Genomic DNA, 15,739 nt, shown 5'->3' with positions numbered 1-15,739 from the left:
ATTTTAAAAAACAGAGAGCTTAGGAAAGAAATTCAAACTATGCCCAACACAGAAAAGAACTGCATTCCACAAAAACAGACTCAAATAGAAATCCCATAGATTAAAAATTCTACTGAATGTATATACAACAGAGTCACAAGTTGAAGATAGAATATCAGATCAAGAAAACAGAGTTTTAATCAGTGATCATCCAATGAAAAACCTCTTAATAAGGGCTGGAGATTTAGCTCAGCAGCACAGCGCCTACCTGGCAAGTGCAAAGTCATAAGTTTGATTCCTGGTACTTGAAGGAAAAAAAAAAAAAAATGGAAGAAAAAAAAACCTCTTAATAATAGCAAAGAACCATGAAAAATTAATTCACAACTCCTAGACAATGCAAAGAAGACTAACATAAGATTAACTGGAATCAGTGAAGAATCAGAAGATCTCAAAGAGGGTATAAAAAACCCTGTTCACAGAAGTACTAGCAGAAAAAATTTCAAGCATAGAAAAAGAATGTGAGATGCAGATAGTTGATAAGAGCCCATGCAGACTTCATCATGGTCTGGGGGAGTTTATAAATTGTAATCCCAGGGAAAAGTTACTGGAATTCTCATGAGTAAATTCCAATCTGCCATTTCCAGTGCAACCCACCATAAGAATAAAGAGATAAAGACATAGTAGGCCAAACACAAGTTTTATTAATTCATAAAAAGGGGAGTGGCTCAGGGTTGAGTGACTGTGAGACTGGTGGGAGCTGCAATAAATACTGGGCTAGGTAAGAGATGCAATGACACCTCTGCAGAGACAGGTATGCAGAAGAGTACTGGATTCTGGTAACAGGTAGCCTCTAAGTTTGGAGGAATCTGAATAATAGTTTGAAGAAGTATCTTGTGTTTTGTGTTGACTGCTTCAGCTCTGATGTCTGGCCTTTCTGCCCTGAGATCTCACTGCCTCATTCTCAAAGCTGAATCCTATCTGACAGTGTGGCATCTCTTGGCCTAGCTCATGCTTAGTAGAAGGGAGGTATAGGCAGGGGTCACATACCTGTCACTTTGCTTTAAAGGCTACACATCACCTTGGTGGACCCATTTGCATTGCTTAAAGCCAATTAAGGGGGTAGAGCATTTTCCTAGCCAGCTCTGTGCATACCATACACAGAAATAGTGAAAAGGTGAATCAGAATAGAGGCAAGTAGTCTTCTTTCAAGGGGAGCTGTCCCAGTGGTCTTCCACAATAAGTGAGGCATATAGAACTCCAAATAGTCATGATCAAAAAAAACTATACCAAGGAATATAAGAGTCAAGACTCCAGAAGGTCAACAAAAGAACAAAATATTAAAAGCTGTTAAAGAAAAGAAAATAAATCATCTATAAATGAAAGCCATTAGAATCACAGTGGATTTCTTAACACAAACCCTTATGTCAAAGAGTACTTCAATGAACTATAGTAATACCTTGATTCATGAACCCTCTTTTTTGTGAGCAATTCAGTTTGGGAACAGAAACATTTGGCAAAATTTTGCTTCCATTTGTGAACTCTGCATCAGGTGACATTGAACCTTATGGGGAAATTTGATTTGGTTCATTAATAGTTTGGTTCATGATCAAAATCATGGAATGAATTAAGATTGTGAACCATGTACTACTGTATTTCAAGTCAAAAAAAGAAAGAAAAAAACCCCTCCAGTGTACACTGATTTACTCCTCAAAATTATCTTTTAAAATTTGTGGAAAAATAAGATACATTCATGATAAAGAACACTTGAAGAAACTCATGACCATCAAACCAGCATTCCAAAAAGTTCTGAAGGATATTCTAGAAAAAGACAACAAGACAACAATTCAAAGAATCCTAATAGAATGAACCCACCAGGCATGGGAAACAGCTACAAAAAAGGGAAAGAAAAGGAACCAGCAACCAAAAACTAATATGACAAGAATGTCAGTACACAGCAGTTATAACCATCAGTGGAATGGACTCAGTTCACCAGTCAAAAGAAACAAATTGCAAAATGGATCAAGCAAGAAGATTCAACAACATGTTACATAGAAGAAACACATTAACTCTAAAAGAAATGTATTGATAGAAATTGAAAGGATGGAAAAGAATATTTCATGTGACAAAAACCCAGAAAAAAGCAGGGGTAGCTATTCTGTTTTCAGACAAATTGGTTTTTAAGCCAAGACTGAGCAAGAGAGACAAAGAAGGTCACTATAACCTTGTTAAAGGAACAATCCAAGAGGAAGAGATAACAATCATAAAAATACATGCACCAAATACCAGTGCACCCAGCTACATAAAACAAATATTAATGGACAAAAAAGATCAAATAAGCACTAATACAATTGTAATGGGGGATTTAAATACCCCACTGTCACAAATAGATCAACTGAACAGAAAATCAGCAAAGGCTTATCAGAGCTGAAACAAATCTTTGAACAAATAGACTTGGTAAATATCCATAGAGTGCTCCATCCCACACAACAGAATACACATTCCTTTCATCAGCACACAGGATTTTCTTCAAAATAGACCATATATTAGCTCATAAGAGAACATTCCTAAGTAAAGCTGAAAGAATTGAAATTTTCCCATACATATTATTAGATGATAGTGCAATGAAACTGGAAAGCAATGGCAAAGAAAACCATAAAAACTACATAAACACATGGAACGTAAGTAACACCTTCCTGAACGATCAATGGGTTTCCCATGAAACTACAGAAATTACACAGCTTCTACAAATAAGCAATGATGCCAAAACAACATACTGGAATGTATGGAATGCAGTGAAAACAGTTATATGAGGAAAATTTTAGCCGTGAATTATCAGATCAGAAAAATAGAGCGAGCCCAAATAAATTACTAAATGTTGACATTCAAGCTTTTAGAAAAAGAAGAGCAAGTTAATCCAAAGCATGTATGAGGAAGGATATTATAAAGAACAGACTTGAAGCTAATGCAGCTGAAATTAAGGAAACGATACAAAGAATCAAAGAATTGAGTTTGTTCCTTGAAGATTCAGTAAAATAGACAAACTCTTATCAAACCCAACCTTATCAAAAAGGAAACAAAAGACCCAAATCTAGGCAATTAGGAGTGAAAGGGTAAAATCACAATGGATCCTACAGAAATCTAAATCATCAATGCCTACTTTGAACCCCTGTACTCTAATAAGATGGAAAATTCAGAAAAAATGGACAGACTCCTAGATATATGTGAGTTACCAAAGCTCAGTCAAGAAGATATGAAAATTCTAAATAATGCAACATCAGTCAATGAAATTGAAAAATATCCGTAAAGAAAAGCCCAGGTCCTGATATATTGCACAGAAAACTTCAAAAAGATCTAATCTTACTACTCCTTACATTCTTTAATGAAATTGAAAGGGAAATAATACTCCCAGATTCATTCCTGGGAGCAAGAACTACCCTGATACCGAAACCTGAGAAGTATCCATCCAAAAAGGGAAAATATGGGCCAGTCTCCCTAATGAACATACATATAAAAATCTTCAATATGATAATGGAAAATAGAATGCAGCAAATCATCAAGCCAAGACTGAGCAAGAGAGACAAAAAAGTTCACTAAATCCTTGTTAAAGGAACAATCCAAGAGGAAGAGATAACAATAAGTGTAATGGGGGTCTAAACACCCCACTGTCACAAATACACCATAACCAAGTAGGATCCATCCCAGACATTTAGGGATGGTTTAACATACTCAAATCAATAAATATAATACACCATATTAAGAGAGCCAAGGACAAAAACCACATAATCATCTCAGTAGATGCAGAAAAAGCATTTGACAAAGCCCAAAGCCCATTCATGATGAAAACCCTAATGAAAATCAAAGTAGACAGTCTTTATCTCAATCTGATAAAAGCCATCTATGACAAACCAACAGCCAACGTTATACTAAATGGACAAAAACAGAATTTTCATTCTAAAATAAGTAACATTCCTGTACACAAACAGCAAACACACTGAGAGAGAAATTAGGGAAACTATCCCTTTCATAAAAGTGATAAAAAAAAGTGAAATACTTCAGAATCAATCTAACAAAAGGACGTTAAAGATCTATACAGTGAAAATTACAGTAGTGTAAAAAAAGAGATCAAAGAGGATTTCAGAAAATGGAAAGACATTCCTTGCTTATGGATAGGAAGAACTAATATTGCGAAAATGGTCATACTCCCAAAATTGTTGTACAGATTCAATGCAATTCCCATTAAAATACCATTAGTATACCTCACAGATCTAGAGAAAACATTCCTAAAATTCATCTGGAACCTGACGAGGCCTAGAATAGCAAAAGCAATCCTGGGCAACAAAGGAAAGGCAGGAGGCATCACAATTCTTGACTTGAAATTATACTACAAAGCTACTGTGATAAAATCAGCATGAAGCTGGCAAGAGAACAGACCCAAGGATCAATGGAACAGATTAGAAGATGCAGAAGCAGTTCCAAACCACTCTGCTACTTTATCTTTGCAAAGGGGCCAAACAAGTTCACTGGAAGAAAGAGAGCTTCTTTAATAAATGGTGCTGGGAAAACTAATTTTCCACTTGCCAGAGATCAAACCTAGACCCATATCTCTCACCAGGCACTAAGGTAAAACTGAAATGGATCAAAGATCTAAATATTAAAACAGAAACACTTTATCTGTTAGAAGAGAGAATAGATAAAACTCTTGAAGACATAGCTGTAGAAAATTATGAACAAAAACTCAGCTTCATGGGAAATATTTCAAAAAAACAACTGGGGTTACATCAAATTAAAAAGGTTTTGCACAGTAAAAGAAACCACTGACAGAGTGAAAAGACCACTCACTGAATAGGAACAGTTTTTTATCAGATATTCCTCAGACAAAGGCTTAACATCTTGAATATATAAAGAACTCAAAAAAAAAAAAAATCAGACCTCCCAAATTTATTTATTTATTTATTATTTATTTTGCCTTTTTGAGACAGGGTCTTACTATGCAGTTCAGGCTGACCTTGAGCTCACTTTGTAGCCCAGGCTGGCCTTGAACTTGCAATGATCCTCCTGCCTCAGCCTCCTGAGTGCTGGGATTACAGGTGTGTGCCACCATGCCCGGCTAGACCTCCCAAATTTAAAGACCAAGCCCAAAGGTGTGCATTTCAAATGGACAGATATTTCTCAGATGAAGAAGTGTAAACAGCATAAAATATATGAAAAATGCTCAACATCATTGATCATTTGAGAAACGCAAATTAAAACAACACTGAGATTCCTTCTCACTTCATTAAGAATGGTGATCATCAAGAAATCAACCAATAGCAGCTATTATTGAGATTCTGAGGAAAAGAATCCTCCAGTCCTGCTGGGAGTATAAATTAGTACAAGTACTGTGGAAATCAGTATGGAGATGCCTCAAAAAACTATAACTAGAGGTTCCATTTGACCCAGCTATTCCCTTTCTAGGTATCTTCTTAAAAGAGTTAAAATATCATACCACAGTGATATATATGCTACATATTTATAGCCACACAATTTATAATAACTACATCATGGAAACAGTCCATTTACCAATCAACAGAGGAAAGAACAAAGAAAATGCTTCATTTATATACAGTGGAGTACTATTCTGTCATAAAACGGATAAATTTGAGTCATTCATAGGAAAATGGAAGCATCTTGAGACCTTAATCTTATGAGAAATAAATTGGACATGGAAATTTAAATGTTGCGTTATTTTACTTTTATAAGAAACCCAAAGCATTAATAAGGAACATAAAGGAGGCTAGATATTGGGAAGTAGGAAGAACATTCAAATACAAAGTGGAACAAGAGAAGAGAGAGGGGAAGTGAAGGGAGGAAAAAAGAGAATGGAAGAAAAAAATGGAAGCACAGCTAATGTGAATGGGGAGAGGAAGAAGGGTTAAAAAGAAAGGAGAGGAATGGGGACTAGAAAGAATTAAGATAGATTATGTGCAGGTAAAATTTCCTATGGTGAATTATGAATGGGCTTCCTCTCTCTCTCTCTCTCTCTCTCTGTATATATATATATATATATATATAGTATAGTTTGTAAATGAAAGAAAACAAACAAAAAATGCAGAAGCCACCAACAATTGTTCTAAGTAGCCATAAACTATGCCATCTCAGAAAGTATTATTCTGAGACTATGACAGAATGAGACTAAATAAATAAATAAATAAAGTCATCTCCTTAGGCCATAGCTAATAATTGATGGAGCCTTGGCAAAAGGTGCGGTTAATCTATGCTGAGACTGAGAGGGCACTGTGAAAACTAATACTTGATTATAGAATCTCCTCTTAACTAACTCTGGAAAACATAGGGCTGGCATGTTAAAAGAAAGTATTAATCTTGAGGAATTTCTCAGTGACCTACTGTCCTCAGCAGGTGGGAAATGTTATCTGAAAGAAGGATGAACAATGGGAAAGTCATTTTTATGGGAAATGCCCATGACTACCTATAATTATGACGCACAGCAGGAACTGTCAAGGGCACTGTGCTGTTTCCTACCAATGCTGTAACAAATTAATACAATTTTAGCTGTTCAAACTACTAAACCTTCTCTTAGGGTTCTGAAGTTCCCACACTCAAACAGGTTTCATTGGGCCAACATTAGGGAGTTATCATGGTTATGCTCCTTTCTCAGTTTCTGGAGGAGGACTCATGTCCTTTCTCATTTGGGTTGTTGGGAATCTAGTTCCTGGAGCTTGTAAGACTGATGTTCCTGTTTCTTTGCAGGCTGTCAAATGAGGGCAATTCTTAACCTTTAGAGGCCAATTGTATTCCTCAGTTCATGGACCATTTTGACATCTTTAAAAACAACAATGTCAGGTCAAGTCCCTCTTGCTTTGAATCACTTTTCTTCAATCTTATCTCTCTGACCTATGGAGGACCATCTGGATGACTCTCCTTGAAAGAAGAGCAGTTATCTCCATTTTGGCACAGCTGGCCGTATTTCTATGTATTGATATGTGTAGAGTAGGCTAAGACTTTTCCTTATCCCTTCAACTGGTTTTAAGCAATGAAAATCAGCCCAGTTGAGGTGCTGATGTATATAGTCTTTGAAGTAAAGATGACAGGACAGTGTTTCCCCACCCATGTAGCTCCCAAAAAAGCATGTGTGAGCTGAGGTGGAATAGAGCCATGCTCCAGACTGTCGGCTGGGATTGAGCCTTGACATAAGAGGCTATGACTTCCCAGGGCATAAAAGATTACACATCAGAGCTGAGGCCCCAACCCTAAAACATCATGTACTACCTCAATTGTGTTACGCAGGTTACTTTTTCTTCATATCTTTCTCTCTGCATATTACAGAGGTGACTTCAGGCCTTCTACTTATCCCAGCTCACAGCACTCATGTACTTCCCACCATCCTCACAGTCACTAATCCTCAAGCCACTCTCTTTCCCATGAATTAATAAAACCCAGGTTCAGCCCTGGATTGAGGCCTTTGTTCTAGTTAGCGATCATGTAGCCGGACTTAGAACCTTTGGCTCCCCATAACTACAAATATGCTTTAGTGTCTTTATTCTCACCATGGGTTGCACTGGAAATGATGGATTAGAATTAATTCACTAGAATTCTAATAACTTTTCTATGGGATTACAAATATAAACTTCCTGGGCTGTGACAAGGTCCTGGAAGTGCTCTTTATACTGACCCACTATTCTGCCTCTCCCTTCTGCCATTAATAGCTCATGTGATTAGACTGAATCTCCTCAGATACTCCAGGATAGTCACCCCATCTCAAACCCCTTAATTAACTTATGTTTGCAGTCTTTCAGCTTCTCTTCATGTTCTACTGGTCTTTAAATTTTGCATTGAGAAATCTTCACCAATTCTAATAGGGTTACCTTTATATATGATTTGTCACTTTTCTCTAGCAGCTTTTAAAACTCTGTCCTAGGTATATATTGTGGCACATGCTTGTAATCCCAGCACTAGGGATGCTGAGCCAGGAATATTGCCATGAGTTCAAAGCCAATCTGCGCTACATAGTAAGCTCAAGGCCAGCCCAAAATACAGTGAGACTTGGTCTCAAAAAATAAAAAATAAATAAAATTAATAAAACCCAGGTTCAGTCTTTGTGTTGGGCTTCTGTGATTTTGACCATGATGTGTTTTGGGAAAGTTCTTTTCTGATCGGGGTATTTGGGGTTCTATATGTTTTGCTTTCCTGTACGATGAATTCTTTCTCCGTACTTGGAAAATTTTCTGCTATGATTTCTATAAACAGAATTTTTATGCCATTCACAGTGTCTTCTAATTTCTTTATAATTTCAGTTAAACTTAGGTTAGTTTTCTTTTTGACATCAGCAGCTATTGGATTCATTTCCTGTGATCTTTTGTTTTGAAGGTATCTCAAAGTCATCTGCATCAGCCCTACCTTCTAGTTCTGACACTCTTCACACTGGTCACTTCTGCTGTCCACACTTTCAACAGAATTACTTATCTCCTGGATTTTTGTACCTTTTCATGGACTCTTATTCTATGCTAAACTGGTCATTCACATCTTGTGTCATTTTTCCTTAGCTCAGCTAACTTTCTACTTGTATATTCTTTAAATTCCTTTAGTTCATTGAGTCCGTTATCTGTTTAGTTATACTCTTTGAGCTCATCAAACATCTTATTGATCTTTTTCTTCTTTTGTCACCTTGTATAATTTAGTCATTTGATTTTTATTTCCTCCCCATCAAAGCCCATTGGATGAGCTTCGGGAGTTAAAAGGTTTTGGAGGCGTTTTGTTGTTTTATATTTCAGGGGGGGGGGGCGTGTGCGTGCACGCACTCTGAGGGTTGAGGATCAACTAGAATAAAAAGTAAAACTTTGTTGCTAGTATGCACCAGTGAGTGGGGGTACTGGGGTCCTAGTCTCCTTCTCTACTGCTGTGAGGTGAGCAGCATCTTCCTTGTCATGCTTGTACCATGATGTACCATGCTATCAGAGGACCAAGGCAATAGCCAAGCAATCACTGACTAAAACTTCTGAAATTATAAGCCAAAATAAACCTTTCCTACATTAAAATGATTTTCTTGGTTATTTTGTTACTGAAACAGAAAGTTAACACACACACATAAATGCCTGAAAAAACTGCCACAAAAGACTGCCAGAACCACAGGTTTGTGGAGAAAACATCGTAACCTTCTACAAAAAGTACTTTTACAAGGATCTGCCCAGAACTCTTCAACCTCAGATTGACATCACTTTTGTTAACATGCAAGCAAGAGCTATTATTTCAAATATCTGATCAATCCTTATTTTTGTCTTTTGGAAACTTCCTCTTGCCTCAATCCCTTTGAAAATGCCTGTAGTTTACTAATGCCTGTGTATTCCCACCACAGTATTATGCTTTTCAAATGTTCTGTCAGTCCCAAATAAATATCATAATTCCTTAGAGACTCTTTCTTCGGTTTTTAAAAACTTAGGTTGACAGAACCCTCATTGATCTCTCTAGTTCAGAGTTCTTAAAAATATGGATTCTCTGGCAAGAAAAGTATACAATATTTATAAATAAGATTAGTAATTACAGATCTATCTGAATGGAATAAAATGTTTCATAGTTTCCCACTCTGAATAAATCTTTGGCTACTTTACTTTGTTAATCATGAAAAACATAGAAATATAGAAAGACAAAAATGAAAGATTAAAAGTAGACAAAAAGAACAAGAAAAGAGAGTTTTGAAAGCAAAATTTATTTATTTTTTAAAATTAAAGATAAAGTCTTGAAAGGGTTAGGGACAGGACTGGCATATCAGATACAGAACAGTAATGATTTGCTTTTTTAAAAGTCTTTGATCTCTCATAGAAGACTGTAGAAATATTTTCTGGTCACCAGTATCACTATATTCAAAACTTTTTCATCACCCCCAAATACAAATGCTTTTTTTTCCCTTTTGAGACAAGGTCTAGCTATCTGGTCCAGGCTGGCCTTGAGCTCACTATAAAGCCCAGGGTGCAGGCTGGCCTGGACTCAGAAATCCAAAAATCCTGCTTTAGCTGGGATTACAGGCATCCACCACCACACCTGGCTCTTTTTTACATTTTGAGACAAGGTCTCCTTAAATTGCTCAGGCTGGCCTTGAATTTGTGAACCTCCTGCTTCACCCTCCACCATAGCTAGGATTACAAGTGTGCTCCTCCAGGCCCAGTCTGCCCTCTGTTTCCTCTAAGTGGGCGGCCAATGTCACCTCTGATGAATGTACACCTGGCTTCCTCAGGCTTGCTCCTGGTTCAGTATGCTTTAGATCCTGAGCCAGTAATGTCTCCTTGCTTTGGTCGGTGCTGTAAATGGAGTTCTTTGTCACTCAGCTTGGACTTTTTACCACCTCCCTCCTCCAGTAGGAGAGGGTGCTGCACTGGGCCTCCAGAACCCAAGGCCTGGTCCTGGATTCCTGGCACAGGTCTGGCCCTCTCTCATTTTCAGAGGCTTGGCCTCTGCCAGGTGAGCTCTATAAATTTGCCTGCTGCTTCCTGTAGGGACAGGGGGAATCATAGGCAGAAGAAAGATAAAACAGGATCTCATTCAACTTTACTAAAGAAATGTCACTAAAGGCAGCTTTTGCCTCGGTGAAAGAGAAATCAGACCTAGGAAAGCATCAGGTAACACAATTAATATAAGAATTTAGCAGGAAGAGTCCACAGGCAAAACAGGGGTGCAGCCAGGAACATGAAAGATCCAGAGTCCAGCCCCCCTCAATGAAATACAGAGGAGATAAGTGGCAATCACCTAAAGATGTGTAATACACACATGTCCCCTTTATTTAATTTCTAAATCTATGCTGCCCTTTTATAAGGCTTCCCCCTCCTCACTCTTACCCATCCCAAAAGGGCACAAAGAAATCAAATGGCCAGAAAGAATGTAGACAGAAGTGCCCTGGCTAGGATCAAAGGTAGCCAGAGCCAATCGGATGGCGACAGCTTCCAGGTGTCCACTTGGGGGTAGGAGAAGTCACTAGTCCTGAGTAAAAAGGAGCTGAGTCCAGAACCCCAAGGTACTCGCTTCTGATGCTCCCTACTCTTCCAGAGTAGCTGTTTATCTTCTCATTTATTCGTCCTTTTCCAAATAAACTGTCTTCCTTTAAATTAAATAAACGCTCCCTCTTTAATTCATGACTGTTGCTCAGTTTATCTCCGGACAGGGTCTGGTGGCAGTGGCCTGGCCTGATGGACACCCTAGGCGACACGTTCGGCCGCTCGGCCGCCTTTAGCCTAACAGCTTTTAGCAGCGTAGCCAGCTACAATGACCCTGCTGGGAGGGCCAGGACAGGCACACTGCAACCAGAGGGGAAAAGGGCGAGGCAATGCGCTTGCGTTTATTCTCCAAGATGACACGCGGCTCTGTCACGCGCCGCTACTCAGGTTTGCATTCCCACACCGATGGGACCCGCTGCTGCTCCTTACGTAAACTTCCGCCCCGCACCGACTTCCGCCAGGCCCGGGCCCCTTGGGCTCCGGGGAGAGTTGCCGGAGGGCGCATTTTTCACCGCACCGCATGGACCTCCCAGAAGCGCTGTTCCCACCGCCGCACTTCTGGTGGCGAGGTGTGGCCGGGGATTACAAAGGGTTCTCTTCCTTGCGCTGAGGCTTTGGCAGTGGGTAGGGGGCTGCTGTGTTCCTTCGGAGCACGCCCGTATGCACTGGCTCTCTGATGCAGGCAGGGCTGGCCCGCAAGGGGCCCGGAGACCGGGCAGAAGGCCTTCCAACACAGCGGAGAGGGACGGCGTACCCTGGTGCACCTGCCTAGGAGGAAGGCGGCGCAGGCCTGGTAAAGACCCCGGCGGAGGGGTGCAGCTCATTGTTCTAGCGGGAACTGGCACGTGGTCCCCAGGGTTCCTGGGTAAGGCATCCACTGGACATCTTTGCTGCCCGTGCGTGGGGCCCAGAGGGAAGTCAGGAGCGGTCATTCCTTTGAGCCTGGTCCTCTCCTTCCTTCAGTGTGGAGACCATGCTCAGGGCTGCAGGGCTTCCGGTTCTCCAGCGGTACCCTGGGAGGCGCTTGAGCTAGACTGGAGGCTACCTAACCGCCCCATGGGGCACAGCCCTGCACCACCTCCAAGCTGCATGCCCAGGGCTCAGTGGGTGGTCTCAAAATGTATTATTTGGATTTATATGTATATACAAGAATAGCTGGGATAAGTGTATTGCTGATGTTTGTGGTTTATTGAAAGGAACAGTCAATGCGTAATATTTTCTTTTTTCTTGACCAGTTTTGCACGCTTGACTCTGGTAATCAGAACGACTGATCTGAAAGCACTATAAAAACCATTGTTGAACTCTTGCCATCTTGTATGGTGAAGCTCTGCATCATTTCCAATGTTTGTTTTTTGTCTTTGTTTCATCAGTCTTGCATTCTTAGCCTGGTGGACTGAGCAACTTCGTTGAAAATAATAGTATGTAAGGTAGCAACCATTGTTAATTCCTATCATTTTGTTTTGAGCTCATGTATTGTTTTTGTGTTTTGATTTTGTCTTCACTGTTTTGTTAGTTTTTTAATCTTTTAAGTAAAATAAAAAAATGTATTTGGAACAATCATTAGGAAGTTGGAAATATTCCCATTATTGTTCTTGACACATTTAAAAAATAAGTTGTTATAAACACACATATTCAAAATAGGTCATGGTAGGAGACATAGGACACAATAAAATGATCCATGTCAAAAGAGAAAGCCCTTTTAGAGACTGAGTACCCAAATTGCAATCCAAATATCACTAATTTATCGCACAGTGGCAGGCAGCACTGCAATTAAATCTGAATACTGAGATTTTAGTTTAGCAAAAAACGTTGACTCTGCTTGCATGCTGACAGAGGGATTGGCATGACAACTGTGGCACAGGTGCATAGATTTGTCACTACGACCATGGGATAACCACACAATGAACAGTTGCAAGACTGGTGAGTCCACAGCTCTGATGCCACAAAGTCAGTTTGAACTTATATTTTTCCTGGGAATGACATAAGCTTTCCTTTTACCTATATTTCATGATTTTGTTGTTCATGTGTAGAGCTACTAAGTAAAAAGCCTTGTACATTAGTCATATTTCTTCATAGACAACTATCATTTTAAGTCCCTTCCAAAAATACACGAGGTGTTTGAAAGAATGGAACTATTAGTGCAGAGCCATTTTCTGTGCTCTGGCACCCACAGGCCAGTAGGGTCGCTGTGTTGCTCTGGTCCTATACTTCCTAGTCTTTCCCTATACATCCAGCTCTCCTGGAGAGGGCTCTGGCTCTCACTCTTGTGTGTTCTGACCACAGTTATGCACAAGGATGCTGCACAGTGAAGAGAAAACACAGGAATTGTCTTCTGAGCCCTGTTCTGTTTTGTGCTGGCTGACAAGAACTGTTAAACAAGCACTCCTGTTGGGCATTTGGTCTGTTTTAATTACTTTTAATTGTAATATTAAGTGGATATCAGAATATATACCCTTTAAGAAATAAAATATAAACTTTATTTTAAATAGTAACTCTTTAAAATTTTTATTAAGATTTTTTTCTTTGCAGTTTATATGCACCCATTTGGAAATGACAAAAATGCTGCCTACATGGTTTCTAATTTATCGTATAAAAAATTGTTTAAATCCCTTGATATTTTCTTTTTTATTTTGAAAAGAATACAAAATTTTAAAAAATATTAAAAATGATACACAATTTCAAAACAGGATAGGAAATCAACAATGGTTGTTATATTGTATATTGTTATCTTCAAAGTAGTTGTTCAGATTACCAGATATAGGCATGCACACTTGATCAAAAAAATTAAGTATTAACTGTTCCTTTCAGTAAACCAACAAAACTGATAGTGCAATTATCTTAGCTACATCTGTATATAAATATATGTATTTTTTCCCCTTCTTTTTTTTCTCCTTTCCCACATCGCAGTTGTTCTTTCCTTGTGATGTGAGCAGTTTCTTTCCCTTTCACAATATCTATTTTACCTTTCGAATTTGATTTACTCTTTTAGTTTCTTACACTAGGGAGACAATATGATGTTTACACTTGCAAGTCTGATTTCTTTTACTTATGAGTGTGGTTTCTGGTTGCATCCATTTACCTTCAAATGCCTCGAGTTTAACTTTTTCTATAGCTGAGTAATACTCCATTGTATAAAAATACTACATCCTTTTATCCATTCCTCAGTTGATGGGCATTTGGATTGTTCCCAAGATTTAACTATGACAAATTGTGCTGCTATAAACATGGGTGTACATAGGTCACTCTGGTAGTTGTTTTCAATTCTTCTGGAAGAATACCCAGAAGGGGAATAGATATATTCAAATGATATCCCTTGATATTTTCAAATGATGTTTTCATTTTCATGTCAAGGAAGGTAAGCTGGGTTGCTGATGGTACTCTCCCAACCACTCTGTGCTCATGTTCTCTGGCAGCCTTGCAGCACTGTGGGTCTCCTGTGGAAGATTTGGCCATACTGTGTCCCTCCAGTGCCTCATGCAGAAGAGTTGCTGATTTCTCCTTTGTCACCTTTGTAGAGATGCTCCAAAAGACACAATAGGGCTCATTTTTAGGGGATATCCCTTCTAAAATCATGTAGAAACTTGATTTTGGGATAGATGTTATTTTCAGGAAAACAAGGTACCGTGTTTCCCCAAAATAAGACCTAACAAGATCAAAATGCCAGCCCTAATCAACCTATCCTTGCCTTACCTGCCAGTGCAGAGTGGCCATTGAGCAAAAGAGGAGTGCAGTCTACTCTTCTGCGTAACACTGGCCATCACCATGGTAACGAGCAGCTATTACAGTTTATTTTCTGGTTAGGTCTTACTTTGGGGATAATATGTGCTAATACACTTAACCTACTAAATGTCATGGTTTAGCTATACAGTTGAGTGTTGGTTGTTCACCCTGTGATTGTGTCCTCCTAGCCAGTATTGCCAGACACAGCATATTGATAGCTTGGGAAAAGATCAAAATTCAAAGTACAGTTCCTATTGAATGTAATTGCTTATATAACATTGTGAAGTAAAAATATCTTGCCAAGTCATGTCAGGTCAAAAATTTCAAATTTTTGATAGCTCTTAAAGATGATTCAGGCTGGGGATATAGCTCAGTGGCAGAAGTGCCTGCCTGGCAAGTGCAAAGTCCTGAGTTTGATCCCTGGTACTGCTAAAAAAAAAATAAAAAGGAAAAAAAAAGATGATTCAAAATAGAAAAGACTGAGAAGGCCCAAATCAATATTATGACTATGTTGTTCTCTTCAGGGGAGCTCTGATCCTTACCTTGAGCATCGCTCCCTGGCTCCAGTGCAGATCCTTTAGTCTGATGGTCCAGATCCTTCATCTCACAGGCTTTCTAGCCTGGCGCAGGCTTTCTAGCTTCCACTAGTGACCTTTGGGGCTTCCCATGCAGATTCTTGATACAGACTTGCATGAGACATTATTGTGGGCTCTAGGCCTCCAGTTGGACTTGTGGAGGAGTTTGTCATGGGCTGTACATGTTCAGCTGGACTCTTGCAGGACATTGCCATGGGATCCAGGCCCTCAGCTGCATTCTTTGAATTTCTAGTGTGTGGATAGATATTTTGTACTCTTCTGCATTTGACTTTTTAGGTTAATATTATAAAATAATCCTATAAATTATGTGTCCTGTATTAATTTATTCCCTTATAAATCCTGACTACAACAAATGAACAGTAAATAATGGCAAAATAATCAACAGATCCATAAAGTTTTAAATACTTTAATGTCTGAAGATTATAACATGACATAAATGTGTATAAGAAGTGTTAAAATACAAAA

This window comes from Chinchilla lanigera, unplaced genomic scaffold, assembly GCF_000276665.1.
Source record: "Chinchilla lanigera isolate Chin_1 unplaced genomic scaffold, ChiLan1.0 scaffold00058, whole genome shotgun sequence".
Classification (NCBI taxonomy): domain Eukaryota; kingdom Metazoa; phylum Chordata; class Mammalia; order Rodentia; family Chinchillidae; genus Chinchilla; species Chinchilla lanigera.
The sequence above is the reverse complement of the archived record's forward strand: the minus strand, read 5'-3'. Positions refer to the sequence as shown.